This window comes from Myodes glareolus, chromosome 11 (assembly GCF_982192425.1).
Source record: "Myodes glareolus chromosome 11, mMyoGla1.1, whole genome shotgun sequence".
NCBI lineage: Eukaryota > Metazoa > Chordata > Mammalia > Rodentia > Cricetidae > Myodes > Myodes glareolus.
In genome coordinates, this window is record NC_142036.1 from 28,450,954 (window position 1) to 28,473,503 (window position 22,550).

Sequence of the window (22,550 nt, forward strand, 5' to 3'; positions counted from 1 at the left end):
CATGGAGAGCAGCTGAGACTTGGCACAGTAAGAGGTCAGGAGGCCATTGATGAAGGTACAATCTCAGTGGCAGTTGAGAGCATAGGACCGAAGGGGCCATATAAAGACGTTGAGGCTTGGCATCATGAAGAGAGCCTATGAGAGGCCATTGGTGAAAGTCCAGCTCAGTTGCAGCAGGAGATCCCAGTGTTTTGGAGATGCCAGTACCATGGGATGACCACCAAGAACAGCAGTAGCAGTGGAGTGGAGCCAGCTGGAGCCTAGAAGACAAGCTGTGTGTGCCGCAGAGGGTGGAGCCAGAGAGGTGACCCAATCCCTTTGGAGGAGTCCAGAAGATCATAAATGGATCCCCGCCATTGGGTGGTTGGAATTTGGTTTTGCTTTGATATGATTGTGACTGAACCCCTCTTGAAGTAAGAAAGGATTTTTACTGGAGCCCACAGCTGAGAAACTTTGAATTTTAAAAGAACTTTGATTTGAAAAGAGATCAGCTATTCTAAAGGGTCTGAAATTTCAATGTCTTGAAATTTGTAAAGACGGTGGGACTTTTAAACTTATTTATATTTTTAACGTTAGATCTTGGGGACGAATAAGAAAGGTCAGGATGTGGTTTAATAGTGATGTGCTTGTATGTCAAGTTGACAAGGGGTCAGTTGTACTGGTTGGTTTTTGTGTGTCAGCTTGATACAAGCTGGAGTCATCAGAGAGGAAGGAGCCTCAGTTGAGGAAATACCTTCTTGAGATCCAGCTGTAAGACATTTTCTCATTTAGTGATCAATAGGAGAGGCCCAGTCCATGGTGGGTGGTGCTATTGCTGGGCTGATGGTCCTGGGTTCTAGAAGAAGCAGGCTGAGAAAGTCAGGGGAAACAAGCCAGTAAGCAGCTCCCCTACATGGCATCTGTATTAGTTCCTACCTCCAGGTTTCTGCCCTACTTGAGTTCCTGTCCTGACTTCCTCCAATGATTGACTATGATCTGGAAGTGTAAGCCAAATAACCCCATCCTTACCAACTTGTTTTTTGGTCATGGTGTTTCATTGCAGCAGTAGAAACCCCAACTAAGACACAATGTCTTATGTAGCTAGGCTAGGTTTCAACTCACTATGAAACTGAGAATGACTTTAAACTCTTGGTCATCCTGCCTCCATCTCTAACGTGCTGGGATTATGTACTACCACAGGAAGCTTCAGCCTTGTTTCTTTAACATATAAATTGAAGGGGAGACAAAAGAAAGATCAAAGTCTAAGTTAAGATTTAGGAAACAGCATTCTGGGTGCTGATTTGGCTTCTGTATCAAACAGACCAACTGAATTAACACACACCAGACCATTTGGAAAAGTTAATGCTGATCAGGTAGTGATAGTGACATTTTATTTGTGTTTTAATAAAGCTTGCCTGAGAATCAGAAAAGTTAAACAGCCACACTGGCCAGCCTTACAGACCAGGCAGCAATGACACACACCTTTAATCCCAATAGTCACACTAACTTGCCATAGAAATCAGGCAACAGTGGTACACGCCCTTAATCCCAGAACTATCAAAGATTATAAAATGGGAGGAAACAGCTCTCAGTCTCAGTCTTATTATGAGATTCCTGGGGGCAGGATCACCATTTTGGATTGAGGTAGACAGTGACTGAATGTTTTGTTTTTCTGGTCTTCCGGTTGAATCCCAATATCTTTCTCTGAGTTTTTATTAATCATGCTTTATTTGGGGCCCAAATTTCAGGATACAAATTTATGAAAAAAAACTGGTTCATGATGGCACATGCCTTTCATCCCAGAACTTGGGAGACAGAGGTATGTGGATCTCTATGAGTCTAAGGCCAGCCTGGTCTACAGAGTGAGATCCAGTACAGCCAAAGATACACAGAGAAACCTTGTCTCAAAATAAAATAAGAGTTTAAAAAAAATCACGCAAAGATTAATAATACACAGAGTATCTGGACTCTGTATTTATTATGCAATCTTTGAATTGTTTGACGGTTGAGAAAGGAGCAACAGCTGTTACAAGGCATTTGATTATAATTGTTGCTGGATTAATCCAACCTATATATTTTGAAAATGCCTTGACTTCAAAATTTAAGTCAAAAGATATGGCACTTTGGAGAAGAAGTTTTGCTTTTGTTTCCACAGGAAATGAGCAGCTGTGGATTCATTCTGGATTAAGAAAAATAAGGTTTGATCAAAGAAGACCCCCTGAAAAAAATCACCAATGGGAACCAGACGATTCAACATTTCAGAGCATCTCCGTTGCAGTTTCTTCTGAGCTCTGCATCCAGAACAGCTCCAAGGCAGCTGACTGAGACAATCCAGTCTCACAGAATACATCAGACAGAACTTGACTATGATCCTAAAGTTTCTTTAGATCCCCAAAAGATTATCAGTGTTCCAATCAGCAGTAGCCTAGAGAACACTGCTCACATCCCCCCCCCCGATGGATTATGGATGTTTGTGTTTGTTTATGTATTGGTTGCAAGTTTTTATTGATAATGGTCAGGAAAAAAGCTGAACAAAGGAGATTATATGCAAGGTTCTTGTTTTGAAAATAAAAAGGGGATATAGATATGATAGGATAAAAGGGTAGATTATTGAATCTACTTTTAAAAACAACTACTAGTTTTAAATTATTTACATTGGATTGTACTTTTGCATATTACATACAAATTTTGTATATTGATACAAATTTGAGATTAATTTTGTTAAAACATGTTGGACATACATTTCTACTCTTGTTCAAGGTGTTGCACCTATATAACCCATTTGACAATGTAATGCAAATTTCTAGTCTTTGAAAGTTATTATTACCAATTGTTTAGGATAATAAAGAAATGTAGGTTAGTAATTAGTGATTTAGTATAATTAAATTTGTAGTTACATTAAGCATGTTTTCAAGGTCAAACAAAGATATTTAAGATAGACAGGTTATCTTCAAACACTTCAGAGATCTAGAAAATATGGCATTTAAGATGCTTTAATTACCTAGGTTCTTCTTTTTATGACAAAGAGACATGTCTGCTCTTAGTAGTACCAATCTACTTCAGAGAAGATAATGGGCATTGAAGAAACTCCACATGGAGTTTACTTTCTTTAGGGCAAAAGTAAGCCACTGGGCAAGAAAATGCCCCTGCCTTGACTGCTGACAGTATGCTGTCCTAATTTGATAAGCAGGACACAAAAGAAAGTGAATGACACACTATCATTATTTTTGACATTTAAATCCCATCTTTTTACTTTTTTCCCTGAACTGACATTATATAATGGTTTTAATGGTCTTCCTAGCTCCTGACTTTTCCTCACTCTGCCCTGTTTTCCACACAGAAGACAGACAGAGTAATTAAAACCAGCTAAATAAAATTTTCACAAATCTCATCATTTCCCTTTCCTGGCTCTGTTTTGAAATGGTGGTCCTTTTCTTCCAGAATAGACGGATTCTCTTGGGGCATCAGAGCTGCCCCTTTGCTGCTTATCTGCGCCCATTTCCTTTCTTGTCCACAACTTTACAGCCCCACCACCCTCTCATTAGTATCTTAAACATGATGGAGGCATATTTGTCACATATAGATTCTGAAAGAGTGAAAACAAGCAGTCCTTACCTCTAGAATTCTATTGGTTGGGTAAATTATCATTTAGTTTATCCACCATGCTAGGGATTGAACCCAGGATCTTGTTCACGGTGGGAAAGAACCATTTAGTCAGCTGGTTATTCCTTAACTACACTTAGTGCTCCATCTCTCTCTCTCTGTCTCTGTCTGTCTGTGTGTGTGTGTGTGCGCACGCGTGCGTGCGCATGTGTGCGTGTATGATCAGAATACAGCATGCTTGTGGAGGTCAGAGGACAACTTATAGGAATCTGTTCTCTCCTTCCATTCAATTCTGGGGATTAAATTCCCATCATCAGGCTCGGCTGTACGTGTCTTTACATTCTAAGCCATTTATCCAGCCCCCAATTTTTTTTTAACAGAACTGCTTATTCATGTTGGATATGTACATTAGAAAACTGTATATACAAAATGGAAATGCTCCTATACTACCGTCTGAGATTGATATTTTGGTATGTGTTCTTTTGGATATATGTTTGCATTTCATAAATACATGTTTGTATACATTAATAAGCTGATTTCCACCAACAATGAGCTGAGAATATGTTTACATGTTATTATATATACAGCCTCATTATTTTGTTTTAGGCTTTTGATAATTCTAAATTGCCTTCCTTGTGCCAATCTGTGTTCCCTCTGGTGGCACATGAAAATGCCTGGTCCCCCACACCCTTGGAATGCTTTCTAATCTCTGCAGTCTGAGAGAAGAGATACAGCACCCTGTGTCTTAATTTATATTTCTTGGTTGGTATTGAGATGGAACTCTTTTTCTTCTGACATGGCTTACATGTAGTTTTTCAGAACTGTGTGCCATCAGTTAAACTTTAAAAACAAGAGCAGACCAGTTAAGGAATCCACTTACTAGCCAACTGAAAGAACCCTGCCATCACTGCCTTAGAGTTTACTCAGTGCTTTAAAGTGTCTTGCTCTCCTCCATCCTCGTAGACTTTGCCGTTCTGAATTTTAACTCTAGTAAAATGCAAGCCACAGAAAATTGCCAATAATCAGTTTTAAAACCTTTTACATCTATCTATCTATACATACACACACACACACACACACACACACACATACACACACATATATATATATTTAAATACATGTTGGGAAACAAATGAGAACCCAAGTTTCAAAATGTGGCCCTGAAGTTTTCATTTGTCGCTGTCAGGGATATTTATTTTTAGTGTTAGGTTTCATCTTGGCATTCAATTAACCCGACGTATAGAATGTTCAGACATCAGTTTTGTTAAGTTTATTTATGTCAGGAGTTCAGAGTGGAACGCCTGGAAATAGTCATCCTTTATATTTGAATAGGCAGTTTTAAAATTTTGCTTTGTCTGAAAAAGCAGCAGTGTTGTGTGTGATGCAAGACAGACTTTAAAATGTGCCACAAGCTTCCTTCTGAGAGAGACCAGGGTTTACAGGCCAAGTACTCTTTACTGTCCAAGGTCCTGAAGTGAGACACATTTTGTTCTACGATGTTAAGTATTGTTCTGAACTTTAGAATGGTTTTCTCCCATCGAATAGGCACTTGCTATCACCTCCCACACATGATGCCCTTTTATTATTATCTAAATCTAGTACACTCAAACACAACTCAACTGGCTGGGCAGAGCAGTTGTACAGATGAGATGCCGGTAGACGCTTTGAGAGTTACTTTTCTGAAAAGAAAAATAGCCAAACAAACACATGTGACTCTGGTTCTGACTGTGAGACCAAGTGCTGTTGTGTGATATTTTGATTGCATTCTGATAATAAAGATGGTTTTGAATCAGAGGGCAGAGCTAGCCACCAGCAGACCAAAATTAACCATAGAGGGTTTGGAGGACTGAGGAAGTAGTAAGGCGGGGCTTAGAGAGGACCTTGGCGTTTTAGAAGGAATGACCAGAGAGGTAGGAGGCCACTGGTGGCTGCTTTACAGCTTCTTTGATCATTCAACTTCTTACCCTATTATCTGACTCCTGATTTTTAAAAATTTATTAGGTTAAAAAAATACCAATCCAAGTTTCTGCTCCCTCCCCTCCTCCCATCCCCTCCACACACCGTTCCACCCCACCCTCATCTAATTCTCTGAGAGTGTAAGGCACATTTCCTTGTGGAAGGTCCAAGGCTCTCCCTACTATATCTAGACTGAGCAAGGTATCCATTTAAAGAGATTAGGATCCCAAGTTTTTTTTTCATGTTCTTCCTCCTTCTGCTCCTCATTTGGACCATGGGGGGCTCAGTCCGGTGCTCCAATGTGGGTCTCTGTCTGTATTGCCATCCATCGTCGGATGAAGGATCTATGGTGATAAGCAAAATCTTCATCAGTATGGTTATAGGCCAAGGCCGGTTCAGGCACCCTCTCCTCTGTCCAGACAACAATCTGGGGATCTCTCCTTGGACCTGGGATCCCATTTATAATCAAGTCTCTCGTAAACCCTAAAATGACTCCCTTAGTTGAGATATCTTCTTCCCTGATCCCATATCCATCCTTCCTCCCTCCCCCATCTCAGTCCCCTGAGTTTTCCCCATTCCTCCCCTACTCCCTTCTCTCTAACCCTCTCCCCTTCCAACAACCCTCACCGCGAGGGGTGCAATCACCCACTGATACAAGGGGACTGATCTAATGAGAGTTCACCAAGGCCAGTTGGACTGGGACTGAACGAGCACGTGATCCAACCAGATTCTCTGAATGTGGCTGGCCCGGAGCCTTTCTGAAAAGCCATTGACAATGACACTGGGACTTGTTTCCTCTGCATATACTGGAGTTTTGGGATCCAGTCTGTTTGGATACTCACCTTCCTGGACCTGGAGGGAGGGGGAAGGAACTTGAACTTCCCACAGGGCTGGAAGCCCTGACTGCTCTTAGGGATGGAGAGGGAGGAGGAGGGGGAGGGAGGGAGTGGGAGGGTGTTGGGAGGAGGGGCGGAAATGGAAACTTTCATAATTTAATAAACTTTGAAAAAAAAAAGAGAATAGGATCCCCAAAAGCCAGTACATGCAGTAGGGATAAATCCTGGTGCTACTGCCAGAGGCCCCGCAGTCTGCCCCAGCCATGCAACTGTCAACCACATTCAGAGGGACTAGTTTGGTCCTATGCTTGCTCCTTTCCAGTCTGACTGGTGTTGGTGAGTTCCCATTAGCTCAGGTAGACTGTTTCAGTGGGTGAACCCGTTATGGTCTTGACCTCTTTGCTCATATTCTCACTCCTCCCACTCTTCAACTGGACTTTGGGAGATCAGTCCAGTGCTCCGATGTTGACTTCCGATTTTTTATTGATAGTAATAATTAGTTAAACACTTCAAAATACTTTTTAACCAATATCAAAAGACATAAATCGATATTACTTTAACTATAGCTAGTAAAATAACTAGCCATAAGTAGAAACTGTAATAGTCTATTAGACCAGGACATTAAGAATAAGAAGAATGTGACTTGATACATGCAAAATACTATACTCAGAGTCTTAAGGAACTGAAAAGAAGGCACAGTAGGAAATATGAGAAGTTAGGGATAGGATGTACACTGTCAGGAGAAGGCATGGAGACACTGTAAAAACACACAGTTTGCACTTTTTTTTAAAAAAATCTAGATTTCAGTGAATTCAAAGATCTGCTCCCATCATATATGCAGCTCATGTTCCATTTGCAGTGGAAGCGGGGAGTTAGCCCAGAGCGAGGAGATCAGTCCTACATAAGAGGGTCTTAGCACTGTTGAACGAGAGTCTGTGTGACATTGAAAATAGGTCCGGTGCAAAGAGAAAAACTGGAAAAGATGATTCCTTTATTAGAGAAATGCTGCAGACACATGGAATGGACTCAGAATATCATACTTTTCACTGATTAGCAAACGCTCAGAGAGGTTGAGGGTTTGGAGAGATGGCTTGGTGGTCAAGAGGGCTTGTTGCTCTTTCAGATAACCTGGATTTGATTCCCAGAACCTGCATCAGAACACACACACACACACACACACACTCGCACGCATGCACACACACACACACACACACTCGCACGCATGCACACACACACACACACAGAAACACACACACACACACACGCACACACACACACAAACAAACAAAAACAATAATGAAAAAAAACCTCAGAGAGCTGAAGTGACTTTGCAAGTCCCCACAGTGTGTGGCAAGGCTGAGCAAAAATCACTTGCTACCACCTTTATCACAGCACTCTTAAATCATGTGCTAAAATAAATATTCATAACAGCAAGCATGCACTTGTCATAAACTACAGAAAGCTAGAGAACTAGAACATGAACGGATAGAATGGATGATATGGGGGAGACTTGTAGAATTGTGGTTTCGATGCTCAGCTTGACTGGATTAAGAACTACATGTGGATCACGTGCTCGTTCAGTCCCAGTCCAACTGGCTTTGGTGAACTCTCATTAGATAAGTCCCCTTGTATCAGTGGGTGATCGCACCCCTCGCGGTCCTGAGTTCCTTTTTCATGTTCTTCCTCCTTCTGCTCCTCAGTTGGACCTTGCGGGGCTCAGTCCGGTGCTCCAATGTGGGTCTCCGTCTGTATCGCCATCTATCGTCGGATGAAGGTTCCCTCTGGTCTTGCCTTCTTTGCTCACTGGGACTGAACGAGCACGTGATCCAACCAGATTCTCTGAATGTGGCTGGCCCGGAGTCTTTCTGAAAAGCCATTGACAATGACACTGGGACTTGTTTCTTCTGCATATACTGGATTTTTGGGATCCAATCTGTTTGGATGCTCACCTTCCTGGACCTGGAGGGAGGGGGGAGGAACTTGAACTTCCCACGGGGGCAGGAAACCCTGACTGCTCTTAGGGATGGAGAGGGAGGAGGAGAGAGAGTGGGGGGACTGGGAGGGTGTTGGGAGGAGGGGCGGAAATGGAAACTTTTATAATTTAATAAACTTTGAAAAAAATAGAGATTTATTTAACCAATAAAAAAAAAGAACTACATATGGAATTGGTCAGGCACCAAGAGGGTTGGTTCTCACATCTACTGAGAGGAAGACTCACTTGGAATGTGGGCAATGCCAGCTCATGGACATTTGTTCAGACAGACTACAAAAGAAAAGAGGAGCAAACCAGCTCAGTGCCAGCATTTCATTTCCCAAGCTCCTGGTCCTTCATGAGCCAGCCCTCTTCAGTCATAAACTCTTACCATGACCATGTTCTCTGCAGGCTCATGGGGCGAGAGGCCATCCACCGGACCCTCTGAAACACAAGCCCACGTATTTCTGATATTTGGAGACAGTGATGACTCACAGCACACGTCACAACTGATATGTCTGGCATAATATGCATTTTAAGGGGAGGGTATGTTTTGCCTGAGAGACATTGGAAGGATAAGCTCGAAGTTGCTGATGGGAGCCAAGCAGGTCACGCACAAGCAGAATTTGGGGGGATGTCGGAGAATGAGGTCAACAAATGAATAAGTGTGTCATAAATAGTTGCTTAATAATAAGACTGAAATGAGGTGTTTCCAAAATTGAAATTTATTATTTTCATGGCTTCCTGTGGTTTGGAAAGGCTCCCCAAATTTCATGTGCTGCAAACTTGTGGTCATGACATACGAGGGATGGGAATTTGGAAAAGTGATTGGGACATGAAAGCTCTGTCCTTATGAATGGACAAATTCACTCATGTGAGAATAGGTTATCTCAGGAGTGTCAGTTTTAAAAGCAAGCTCTTTATGGTTGTCTTGCTCTAATTTTCCATATTGATTTTTTGAACCATGTTCTGATGTTTCAAAAAGACCCTCATCTAATGCCAAACAGGTGCCAGAGATGTGCTTGGCTTTTCTATTACCCAGAATCATGATCTAAATAAAGATCTATGTTTTAAAAATTATTCAGCTTTGGGTATTTTGTTAGTCTGAAATCTCCCACTCCATGAACTTTCCTAATGGCCAAATCTCATGATTCATTTTTTTTTCTCACTAGTAAATCCCAAACAGATATTATAAATAAATTTCATCTCTGATGGGCTGAGGATCTCTGGGAGTGGTAGAAACATTATAAAGTTCTCTAGTTTTCCACAGAGAAAGAACAGGGACTGGATAAATGCATTAACTCCAAATTACTTCCCCTTCAATATAAAAGTCAATAGATGAAGTCCCTGTAGTCAGCTTTTAAAATTCTATTTGCCAGAAAAATATCCTATCTCCAATGATCTTATATTTCAAATAAAGTTGTCTATCATCAAACTCAGAAAATACTAGATGATGCTGTCTCCCAGGGGTAGGGTAGCAAAAACCATCACAAATGTATGAGCTCTGTGTCTTTCCAGTAGCTGTCATGAAAACAGAAAACAGTATGTTCCCTAGGTGACCAGAGTCAGAACATGAATCTCCTTAGTGGTTCAGAATTAAATTTATTATTTCCATCATTCATGTCTCTAAAGCAATAGAGGCATTGTTTTATACTATGTTTAAGCTTAGTTTTTAAAGCAGAACATTGTTATGATGTTGCAGAGTTAAGCTATTTTGATGTTTTTTCAAACAGAGAAAAACTCACATTAGGAAAAAAGTTAAAAGTGTTCAGAAATGACAAACATAAAAGTATATTTTCTTCCCTAAAACTAATCTAGAGTTAGTTTGAATTCATCTACAACAGAAAATGAACCATTCCTTGATCTCAAATGATGAGAATTTATTACGTATTTCTCCTCTCTGTACCCATCAGAATGCTTCATATGAACGGCTGGAGCACACAGTTGTGCAGTTTTGTGCATCATATACAGGCACTAGACTGGGGGGATTAGTGAGGTCTGAGATTAAAACCCAGTTCTAGATATACTGCTGTGCTTCCTAGTATCAGCTCGCCCTTCCTGTGGCTCTCCACCCTTCATCTTCAAGGCTGTTCCTCAGAACAACAGAACAAAGCCACTGTCTTCAAATCAAGATGGCACCACGGTGCTCTTTTGACCTGAATGGGGTACATTTCTCAAGTTATCATATAAACTACCAGTAATCTTGCGTAACAGGCTAGACCATGAAGAACAGAGCCCTTTCCCCAAGGCTCGGATAATTTCACAAGAGGACACAGAAAGATTATGAGAAGCTGAGGTTGTAGATGACTCACCAGGAAATAATATTTTCCAGACACAGCAGGGTAGATGTACGTATGAACTCACGGAAGTTGTGATAGCATGCCTAAGACCTGTGCAAGCTTAAACTAGATAAAATTCCAGCCCTGAGCAGAAAGGTGGGCACCAAGTCCTGCTTCTAGCTGCGGAGCTATTGGTAATTGATAAACTGCTGGGAGAGGGATAGTTGGTCTTCTTAGAGGTATGGCCCCTGGTAGATGGACCACACTCCTGTGGAAGACCACAAATCCAAGAGTATATAGTTAGCACAGTCTGTATTTAAGGAGCTTAGAATTAAAACCCAAAAGACACAAAACGGAGAGGGTAGGGAGGTGCTGGTGAAGGAGATGAATATGTTCTGAATAATATTGTATGAAGAAATTTATAAGAACTAATAAAAAAGAACTAATCAAAGGACTAACGAGAAAGGAACGCTGTCAGATTTAAACAAGGATGCTTAGGTAAGTATTCAAAGGTAGCTATAGGAGTAGTGGCATTTCAAGGACACAGCATGGATGTTCTCACTTCTCAGTTTACTTTCTCCCCAATAGTTCTATCTGTTTGATTATACCCAGTCATTTAGAATTTATTGTTCAGTATCTTGCCTTATAAGTTCACCTGCTATCAAAACACAGGCACCTCAGGGATCAGAAGGTGTGCTTGGTTGTCAGTTCTCAAAGAGACAGAAAACACATTTCTCTCAGGAGAATCATCTAAGCAGACAGTACTTGGTGGTGGGGAGTTGGCCTTCCGATGGAAAAGGTGTTGAGATGGTTTCAACTGCATTACTGAGACTGACTCTATAAAAACAACTTCATGTGACCGGCAGCACATGGGAATAGAGTTCGGCTCAGAGACTAGTGGGTCCTGGACCTCAGAGCTAGAGCAACTGTGGCTTGTTCTCCTTTTCCATCTCTGACTAGCTGTGCTTACTTGGTCAGAGCACTCCTACTTCAGGCTCCAGTGTCATCCCAATAAATATTTATGTGTCCAGTGAAATACAATCATGCTAATAATAGTACTCATTTTCCAGGACTGTTGTGAGAAATAAATGAGGCATTCTTGAAAAGCGGTAGTTATATGCTTGGCAGAGGTTCAGAAGAAACTACAGAACAAAGACCCGTGGAGATGAGTACTTTTATCTGTAAATCTCTGTGGAGTTTGCAAAGTCCTTTCATATCTGTTACCTATTTACAATAATCCTGTAGGTAGAGGCAGCCACACTCTCTACTACTCCATTTTGAATGTGAAGAAGTGGGGTAATTTTCAACAATTTACTTGATTGCATTCCTGATGGTGGAGAGTAGTTGTTTGAGGTGTGTATAAGTTGACAAAGCACTTCATAGTCAATTACTGATCACTGTTTTATAAGTGAAGGATTTCCAGAAGAAATTAAGACATTCCAATTTTCTTTTCTGGAATTTACAGTGAAAAAAGTTTTTTCCCACAAGTTTATTGGGGGATGGAGAAAGAGCTCAGCTGGTAAAGAATGAACTTTGCTATGCAAATGTGAGAACCTAAACTGAATCCCTAGAACCAGTGTGAAAAAACTGGGTGTGGTAGCACACACTTATAATCCCAGTGCTGGGAGGAGACAAGTGGGCCCTGGGGCTTACTGTTTAGCCAATCTCTACTCTATTTGATGATGTGGTAGTTTGAATAGGAATGACTCTATAGACTCATGTGTTTGAGTACTTAGCCCATAGGGTGTGGCACTATTAGGAGGTGTGGCCCTGTTGGAGTAGGTATGACCCATTGGAGTAGGTATGACCTCAAAGGCAGGCTTTGAGGTGTTATATGCTCAAGCTACACCTAGCATGACAGTCTCCTTCTGTTGCCTGCAAATCAAGATGTAGACCTTTCAGCTCCTTTTCTAGAACTATGTCTGCCTTCTTGTAATATAATGACCTAAATCTCCGAAACTGTAAATCAGCCGCAATTAAAAGTTTTTTTGGTTTTTAAGGGGCTTTTTAATAAGAGTTTCTGTGGTCATGGTGTCTCTTCACAGCAATAGAAACTCCAACAAAGACAGGTGAGTTACAGGCCAATAAGAAACCTAGTTGCAGAAAAGAGGATAGATGCTGCATAAGGAATGTCACTCAATCTGGAATTCCAACCTTCATACACATGAGCACATGCAACCCTCCTAACACAAAACTATGACTTGGCCATGTGATTGTATTTATTGGTAAAGGGTGAAAAGAATTACGAGATGCAAGGAGAATGTTGAACAATTTAACTTATAATACATGAAAATATTGGAAAGATACTAAAGTTCTTTTCAATCTATGTAATGGAAAACTTAAAGAGATTTAAATTAGAAGTAGAACAGCAACCACAGATTTTTACTTCACTGATATTTGTTATATTTTGGAAAAGTCTATTTGTGGTGATACCTTGTTTGTACTCTAACAAATAAAGCTTGCCTGAAGATCAGAGGGCAGAGCTAGCCACTAGTTAACCATAGAGGTCTCTAGATCTGAGCAGACAGACAGGAAGTAATATGGCTGGGTGGAGAGAGGAATATAAGGCAGGAGGAGACAAGAGCATGCCCCCTCTTTTTTTGGCTGAGAAGTTAGCAAGGTAAGGGTTGGCTGGAGCTTGCTCCTTTGTATCTCTGACCTTTCAGCATTTACTCCACATCTGGCTCCAGGTTTTATTATTATTATTATTATTATTATTATTATTATTATTATTATTATTACTACTACTACTACTACTATTAAAGAAAAACATTTTAATTATTTTTGAAAAGAAAACAAACTATCTTTTTTTCATTATACATACCAATCCAAGTTCACACTCTCTACCCTCCTCCCATTCCCTTCACACACCCTTCCACCCCACCCCTATCCAACCTTCAGAGAGGGTAAGGCACGTTGCTTGGGGAAGGTCCAAGGACCTCCCTACTATATCTAGACTGAGCAAGGTATCCAGACAAAGAGAATAGGTTCCAAAAAAGCCAGTACATGCAGTAGGGATAAATCCTGGTGCCACTGACAGTGGCCCCTCAGTCTGCTCAGGCTGACAGTCTGCAATTGTCAGCCACACTCAGAAGGGCCAGTTTGGTCCCATGCTTGTTCCTTCCCAGTCTGGCTGGAGTTGGTGAGCTCCTATTAGCTCAGGTAGACTGTTTCAGCGGGCATGCCCATCATGGTCTTGATCTTTTTGCTTATATTCTCATTCCTCCCACTCTTCAACAGGTTTTTATTATTAAGACCGATTAGAGTTTGTACAACAATTGGTGTCCACCTTTATGGCATGAATTCACAAAGAAGCCCCTTGCCTGTGGCTTCACAGCCATCGACGCATGCCAGAGCTGCATACAAGGGCTCCTGCCAGAGTCACTGCCCCACTGACTTGTTTTTCTTTTCATTTTTCTCCAGACTCTGAGTAAGTTTGGGATTTTCCTGTTGTAGCATCTTTACAACAGTCTCCAGCTGCCACCCAAACTGCAGAAGCACCTGGGCTCCAAACATCTCAGGACTTACCTACTCAAGATTAGTTGACTCTGCCTTCAGGCAGCTTCCACCACACGTGCTTCTTCCACACAAGCCTGTGTGCATTTTTCAGACAGGTGGCTCCTTCTCCCTCATGTGTTGAGGGCTTCCCCTAGACACCCTCTCCTTAGGCTGCCACGCTCAGCTCATAGCTACATGCTAGCAGCTGCGGCTGTTCTCAGCCAGGCCGTTCACTGCCTGTGTTTTCTGTTCAGACGTGATATGCTTCTCATTTTACTGATACTCTCAGCAGATTTGGTGAGGCACTTGGGAATTCTTAAAGGGGAGAATTAGTTTAAAAAAGATAAGAAGGTTTTCTCACAATAAAAAAGGGAAATATTATTATGATGGAGGGAGTTAGGTCTCTTTATGATTACACAATGAATGATCTAAAACGAAACAATTAAATGAATGGATAATCAGTTTCACTGGGATTGACATAATGTTAATTATCATTTTGATAATCTTTATTGTTGGTTTGATCATTCTTGGGTTATTCTTTAGAATTGGTTGATATGAGTGTCAAAATATAGGCTTTATAAAAACTTATTAAAGCAAATTATAGAGATATTCAGATCCAGACAGAGGAATTTAAAGGGGAACCAATATCATCATTGTACTTTAAGGTTAGAGAGAAACAGACTAAGATTTTCAAACAGCTAACTTCAATTTATTCATTAACCTTACAGGAACAACTGCCAAATGAGAGATATCCCCAAGACTACAAGAGCTGAATGGACTTCTATGAAAATGTTAGATTTTAGAAGATTCAATGAAGTGATAGTCTCATATGGCATGTGAAACAGATGTTAAACTCATGATCAACTTGTAATAGAATTATCCCTAAAGACTGGAGAGACTTGGTTAGAGCAGTCTTGGAGCCTGGTCCTCAATTACAATGGAGAACCTGGTGGAAAGATGAGGATAAGACCATTGAACGGTGAGGTAGGGCTGGAGGTATGAAAATCTCTCAAGACTAACTTCTTCAAGATGGAAATTATGCTAATATACAAAGGCAATCTGTAAATAATGACCACACCTTGGCTTTATGCCATACAGCAGCTTTGAATGCTTGGGACAGAATTGGAGAATCAGGAAAGAATATTGAGTCATTTACTAAAGTTATACAGGGTACAAAGGAAACATTCATGGATTTCTTACAAATATTGACTTCAGTAGTAAATAAAACAATACCAAATTCAGAGGCTAGACAAATAATAATTATATCTCCAGCCTTTGAAAATGCTAATGCACAATGCAAAGGTGTAATTAGGCTGTTAAAGGCAAGATCAGTATCCTCGGAGGAATGGATCTAAGATACAATCAATACTGAATTTAATATGACCATGATGATACTTGGATGGGGAAGTGATTTCCAGAGGTTTGAAAAATAGAAATGTTAAGTGTTTCAATTGTGGTAAACAAGGTCACCTAAAAAGAGGTTGTAAACAGGGTGTTTCTAGAAACAATGTTGATCTGAGCATAATCTAAGCAGTACACTCCTTCGTTCTGGATTATGCAGTTATGCAGAAGGTGTGGCAAGGGCAGGAATTGGACTAATGAATGCATATCAATAAGGGACAGTCAAGGTGACTCTTCACCATTTGAAAACACCTTGAGGGGCCTCTCTCAGACCTCCATGCCAAATTCAATTCAGATATTTCTTGTCTTCATGGAGGCAACTCCTTCCCAGAGCAATGAAAGAACCTAATGCTTATTGTAAAAGACCATACTGCTCTGGATAATAGAAAAGTTATAAAAGAGAAAACAAGAAATTGAGGAGAAGCAATAAAGCAGATATTTTGGCAAACTTGTAAAAATAAACAAAAACCAAAATTGAAAATATGAATAAATGATGCTGTCACTGAAAGTCTTGTAGACATAGTTGTGGGTTTTGAAAGACCCCTGATATGGGGAGACTCACTCAAGCCTCGGGATGACATGACCCCCCCAGTAACTCACGAGAGACCGTCTTTGCTGCAATCACATGAGGTTTTAATCGAGACGAGAACCAGTGCACTGGGGCCGAGACTCAGAACCCACGCAGGGGAAGAGTTTGAACCCGAGTAGCTGGGAGAAGGGTTTTTAAGGGAAGAAATCACAGCCCAGTAATCCAAAAGGGGTGAGGAGGTCCAGTGATGATCACAAGGGGGCAACTCCCTGTTCCTCAAGTTTATTCAAGATTATAATCAGCTAGTTCCTGAAACACAGTATCCCACAAATATCAATGATCATCACAAGGGGGAGAAACTCCCTGTTTCTCAAGATTATTCAAGATTACAATCTAACTTTATCTTCAGTTAGTTCCTGAAACACTGAACCAGCTAATCCTAGATTTCTGATTCTTCCCTCCCTGCTTAGATTTTTGGCTCTATTTTTTCCTGCTAGGGGAATCTGGATTTATCCAGGTCTTTCAGTTCGACAATAATTGCATCAGGATTTTGGCATCCAAATTTGCCTCTTCAGGAGGTAAATGTTCAGCTTTTAGGGATCAGAACTTTATCTCAAGCAAAACAAAGAACACGATGGGCTGAATGTATAGGACCAGAATGACAGAGAGGAAAATTAAAATCATATGTGGCTATGAATTTGTGAGAACGTGATTTGTTATAGCAATGGAATGTTGGAGAAGGCCTACTTGTTGGATCCCGCTGCCCAGTTCCTGGCCACCCAGCTAGCTTAGCCCCAAAATAATCACACGGAAACTGTATTCATTAAATCACTGCTTGGCCCATTAGCTCTAGCTTCTCATTGACTAACTCTTACATATTAACTTAACCCATTTCTATTAATCTGTATATCATCATGAGGCTGTGGCTTACCGGGTAAAATTCCCAGCGTCTGTCTCTAATGGCTCCATGGGGTCTCCCTGACTCTGCCCTTCTTTCTCCCAGCATTTAGTTCTGTCTTCCCTGCCTACCTAAGTTCTGCCCTATTAACAGGTCAAGACAGTTTCTTTATTCATTAACCAATAAAAGCAACACATAGACAGAAGGACTCCCACATTAATGGAATACTCAGATTAACATTCCCCTAATCTTCGAAACAAACAATAAATTAATGTATGTTTCTAGGAAAAATTATTAGAAGGTATTATAAAGAATAGTTTCTGACCATTCGGATTGTACAAGAACAGGGTACAACAGATGCTGATCTGTCAAAGGCACCAACAGCTCTATCTTTAAAATGGTTTATGGACAAACCTGTATGGGTTGAGCAAGGCCTTTAACATAGAGAAACTAAAAGCCTTAGCACAGCTAGTTCAGGAGCAACTAAATTCTCAGCATATTGAAGAATCAAGCAGCCCTTGGAATTTTGATGTATTTGTTATTAAAAAGAAATCTTGGAAAAGGAGAATGGTAACAGGTCTAAGAGCTGTTAATAAGGTGCTTCAGCCAATGGACTCTTTACAGCCTGGATTTCCTTTGCCTTCTCTATTACCTAAAGGATGTTCTCTTATAGCTATTGATTTAAGAGACTGTTTATTCATTGTACATTTACAAAAATATCCTGCTTCACAGAAATGTCTGTTAGATATGATAGGCCTGTAGACCAAAGATGGGTTCCCCAATGCTGTAGAGGAACTTTGGGCGACTGTCTAGGCAGACAGCTGTTTCTGTTATCGCTCACATTTGTTAGATGCGTCTTGCTTGTATTTCCTGCTTACTAAGGTAATATTATTTCCTTCTGATGGAGTTGAAGACTTTATAGTTATAGTTTTTCTTGTTACCAGATTCTGAAAAGAGATTCACTAAAGAGGTGTAAAGTGTATAAGGTTGAGAGACATTAAAAGATAGTTTTGGTAATGCAAGTTAGAATAGAAAGTAAATTAGATACATTTTAGACTCACTAAGAAAGGATAGATAATGAAGTATTTTTTCTGAGTTTTCCAAATGCAAATGGACTAGACATTATTGATTATTTACTGCCAATGTATATTGTATATAGTTATTGTACTTATTGTATATAATTTTTCTTATATTAGCTATGACCTTCCTTTTTTATTATAGACAAAAAAGGGGAAATGTGGTGATATCTTGTTTGTACTTTAATAAATAAAGCTTACCTGAAGATCAGAGGGCATAGCTAGCCACTAGTTAACCACAGAGGTCCTAAGGTCTGTGCAGACAGACAGGAAGTGATATGGCTGGACAGAGAGAGGAATATAAGCTGAGAGGAGACAGGAACTCAGCTCTTTTTCTTTGGCTGAGGAGTTGGCAAGAGTTGGCATGGCTTGCTTCTTTGTCTCTCTGATCTTTCAGCATTTGCCCCAATATCTGGCTGGGTTTTTTTTATTATTATTAAGACTAACTAGAACTCTGCAATGCCTATTAATAAAGATTTGGGAAACAAGGTCTGGTGGCTCCTGCCTGGGAGGTTAGCTTAGAAAGGGAGTTCAAGGTGTGCTTGGTTTACAGCCTGAGTTCCAGGATAGCCTGTGATACTTGGTGAGTCCCTTGTCTCAACATAAGGAAAATTAAGGGTCGGAGAATATAGTTCAGAGGCGGAACACCTGTCCAGCATATGCAGGGTCTTATGTCTGATACTCGGTACTACAAAAAAATAATTTACATTTTTCATTACCTATATTGAAAAGTCTTGAATGATATGCTTGAATGTTATTTATAGGTGTGAACTAGGTAGATTTGGCAATGACTTCTCTCCCTGGTCAGCAAACATTTAGATGGCTCAATGGCAGAAGAAGAATGTTATAACTGAGTCATTAAAAAAGACTTTAGTAAATTTATGGGAGAGTTGTAATAATAAAATACACCCAAACCTCCTGTCTATTAGTTGTATTTTTATATATGTGAAGTTATTTTCCAACTTAGTATTTTTTTAGTGATCCTCTGGGATTTGCAACCATGCACCCCAATCACACTCATTTCCCAGTCTGTCCATGCTTTTCCTCATTATAATCTCCCCCTAAAAGAGCACAAACAAACAAAACATCTGAATGACCCCACTGGAGAACAACCTGATCTTCTGTCACCTCACGCTTCTCTCACACCCGCCACAGCTGTCTCGTCTCCAGTTCTGCCGCGGCCATACCACTCCGCTCCTCTGACTTTCCTGCCTCCACATCGCGTAATTTGTTCATTGTAGCGGCACAGAAAACTGCAGTGTGTCACGTGGTATACCCATTTGCCCAAACAATTTTACCCATAAATGTTTTTTGCAATGAGTCTTTGATTTTGTTGAAGGCCTCTGGCTTCTGCTGCACCATCAATACTGGGCCCGCACAGAGACCCGCCTCAGGTATTCGGCTGTTGCCCAGAGTCATAGAGATTCTGCAACTGTGGTTCCACAGGACAGATCATAGATGGGGTAGATATTGGAGTAGGCCCACTCTGGGCACCACAAGTGGATGGCAAGTGTCGGGGTAGCTTATCAGGGCCCACAGACATCATTGTGGCTTCAGGCAGCATCCCAGACCACAGACATCCTCTTGGCAAAGACATCAATACGACCTCTGGTCATATCAGGACCACTGACCCGCTCACGGCCCTCAGAAGTTGTATGGACCTCGGGCCTTAAGTGGTTATACCTGCCTGTCAAGTTGGTAGTGTAGGCCCCAGCTCCTCACATCTATCGCAGCCCCCAGGCCTGGTCTGGACTCCAAATCCCAGCAGGCCAGGTCCGGACCTCTCCCTGGGGGTGGGGTCAGGACCACTCCCCAGGGTATTTAATTGATCCCCCTAAAGAGGAACACATGGTCCCTTTTCCTCCCTCCTGGTGGTGGTCGCATTTCCCGGTTTCCCCCTGGAGTCACCGGCGAGTGCAGAACTCCCATTAAACCTGGATATTTCTCAATTTGGCTTGATTGGGAATTTTGTGTCTGCAGGGAGCTCGCGTTAGGACCTATTCCTAACATTTTGAAGGGTCCAGCAAAGCAGGAGGACGTCACCAAGTCACCAGTCAGCGGCATAGACGGCTAACATCCACAAGGATCTCAGGTTTCGACAGGGCCTGAAGCCACACTATGGACCACAGACACTAACAGGACCTCCTGTGGCAACATGGACTACAGTGGTCCTTCTAGGCGATCCGATTCAGAGAGCGAACCTTTCCTCACCTCGGGCCTCAGCTGTTGCCTGGAGCCTGGTCAATCCCATGAAGGGGCAGCTTTTTCTGGGGTCGAGTCTGCGTCTGCTTAAGCTCCAGGCTGCTGCACACCACCTTGTAGATACTACTGGGTAGCAACAGCATGTCGACTTCAGCCTCCTCTCTCTTATGTCAGCGCCATCACATCTCCAGTTCCGCTTCTCTCCATAGGTTCCTTGTAGTGGCGTCTGCTGCCACGAGCCTTGCAGCAGGGATAGGCTGGGTGATTCTGCTGCTGCCCCCATTCCAGGAATTTTGAACTAAACAAGTGTGGTAGTTTGATTGTAATTGGCCCTCATAAGCTCATAGGGAGTGGCAATAGTAGGTGGTGTGGCTTGTTGAAGTAGGTGTGGCCTTGTTGGAGGAAGTACGTCACTACATGGGCCGGATTTAAGGTCTCCTATGCTCAAGCTATGCCTAAGTCAGACTACTAACCATTGCCTGCGGGTCAAGATATTAAGACTCTCAGCTCCTTCTCCAGCACCCTATCTGCCTGCATGCCACCATGTCACATCACAATGATAAAAGTCTAAACCACTGAAAATGTAAGCGACCCAATTAAATGTTCTTCCTTTAAATGAGTTGCCATGATCATGGTATCTCTTCACAGCAATAGAAACCCTAATGAAGACAGCAAGTATTAGCTTTAGAAGCAGCAAAAATGACAATTATTTCTCATTCTTCCCGTTAGACCAGTGGTTCTCAACTTTCCTAATTCTGTGACCCCTTAATACAGTTCCTCATGTTGTAATGACCCCCCCCAACAAAATAAAATTATTTTGTTGCTACTTTATAACTGTAGTCTTGCTACTGTTATGAATCATAATGTAAATGTGATGTGCAGGATAACTGACATGTGGCCCTTTACAGGGGTCACGACCCACAGGTTGAGAACTGTCACACTAGAGGCTGAGGTTACATTCTACTTGCTACTGGGGAGATTATTTTCTATTCTTCAGATTATGTCTTTGGCTTATGGAAGAAGACTCTACCAGCATCTCTAGACAGTAAGTCTCTGTAAAGGATTTTCAATTCTGCCAAACTTGAAGACTCTGGGACTAAGATTTGTCCATATACAAATAAATATTGAAAACATGTCTGTCTTCAAGTTTTGGTTCAAATGAAAATCCTATGTAGGTTGACGTGACAATCAGCATATTCTTTTACTACGTGACCTTGCTAAGGCTCATATTTCTAAATTCAATAAATGTCAGCCATGCCTGTCATCTTGGTGTACATGTGTGAAAACACCCATCATTGAAACTTGGCCTTTGGGGGATATAAAACAAAGATAACTTCTGTGAGTAAGGAGGGTAGAAACTTGGTGAGTAGAGATACAGTCATTTTTTGAGAATATTATGGTGGAGTTTGGGGGGGCATCTCAGAAAATACTAAGTCATTTTAAGTACTTCCTGGTCTGGAAATATATCTTTTCTCTTTCATACATTGTGACATTTAGCCTTAGCAGAAAGGAAATGAATGTGGGTTCTTTATTTATTTATTTTTGGGGGGTCTTTTGAAGAACCATTACTACTGTGGTTGGAGAGATGTCTCAGTGGCTAAGAGCACTTGTTGCTTTTGCAGAGACCCAGGTTCAGTTCCCAGCACAGACACGGCATCTCCCGAGCAGTGTGTGATTCCAGTGCCAGGGCATCTGATGCTCTCTGTGAGCACTGCACCTGTGTGGTGCACAAAAACATGTGTAGGCAATACACCGATACTCATATAGTAAAAATAAACAACTTATTAGAAAAAATTAAGATCCTTAAGTATTATGCTGGGTGTGGTGGCTCATGCCTATTACCTCAGCATTTAGTAGGTTGAGGTAAGAAGATTGCCGTGAGTTTGAGCCCAATCTGGGCTACATAGTGCACTTCAGGCAACCTGGGCTTCCCAATAAGATACTGCCTCAAAGCAAAATAAAAACAAAAAAGAAAACCCTCAAACAAGCAAACAAAAAAGGTAAAGAAATGCTTTTAAAATATGGTCATATCAAATATTAGCCTTTCCTGTCTGTAGGCTCTACATTCATTGATTGAACAAACCTTAGAACATATTTAAAGAACTGCATCTGTATTGAGCATGTGCACACTCTCCCCTTGTCATTATTCCTTAAACAATGCAGTCTTGTAATTACCCAGCGTCCCCTACCTTGTATTGGGTTGGTAATTAGTCTGGAGATGGTTTAAAGTAGAAGAGAGAGGCTATGGAGAGATGGCTCATTCTGCTATTTTTCCAGACAACCTGAGTTCAGTTCTCATTACTCACATTGGGCAGCTCATA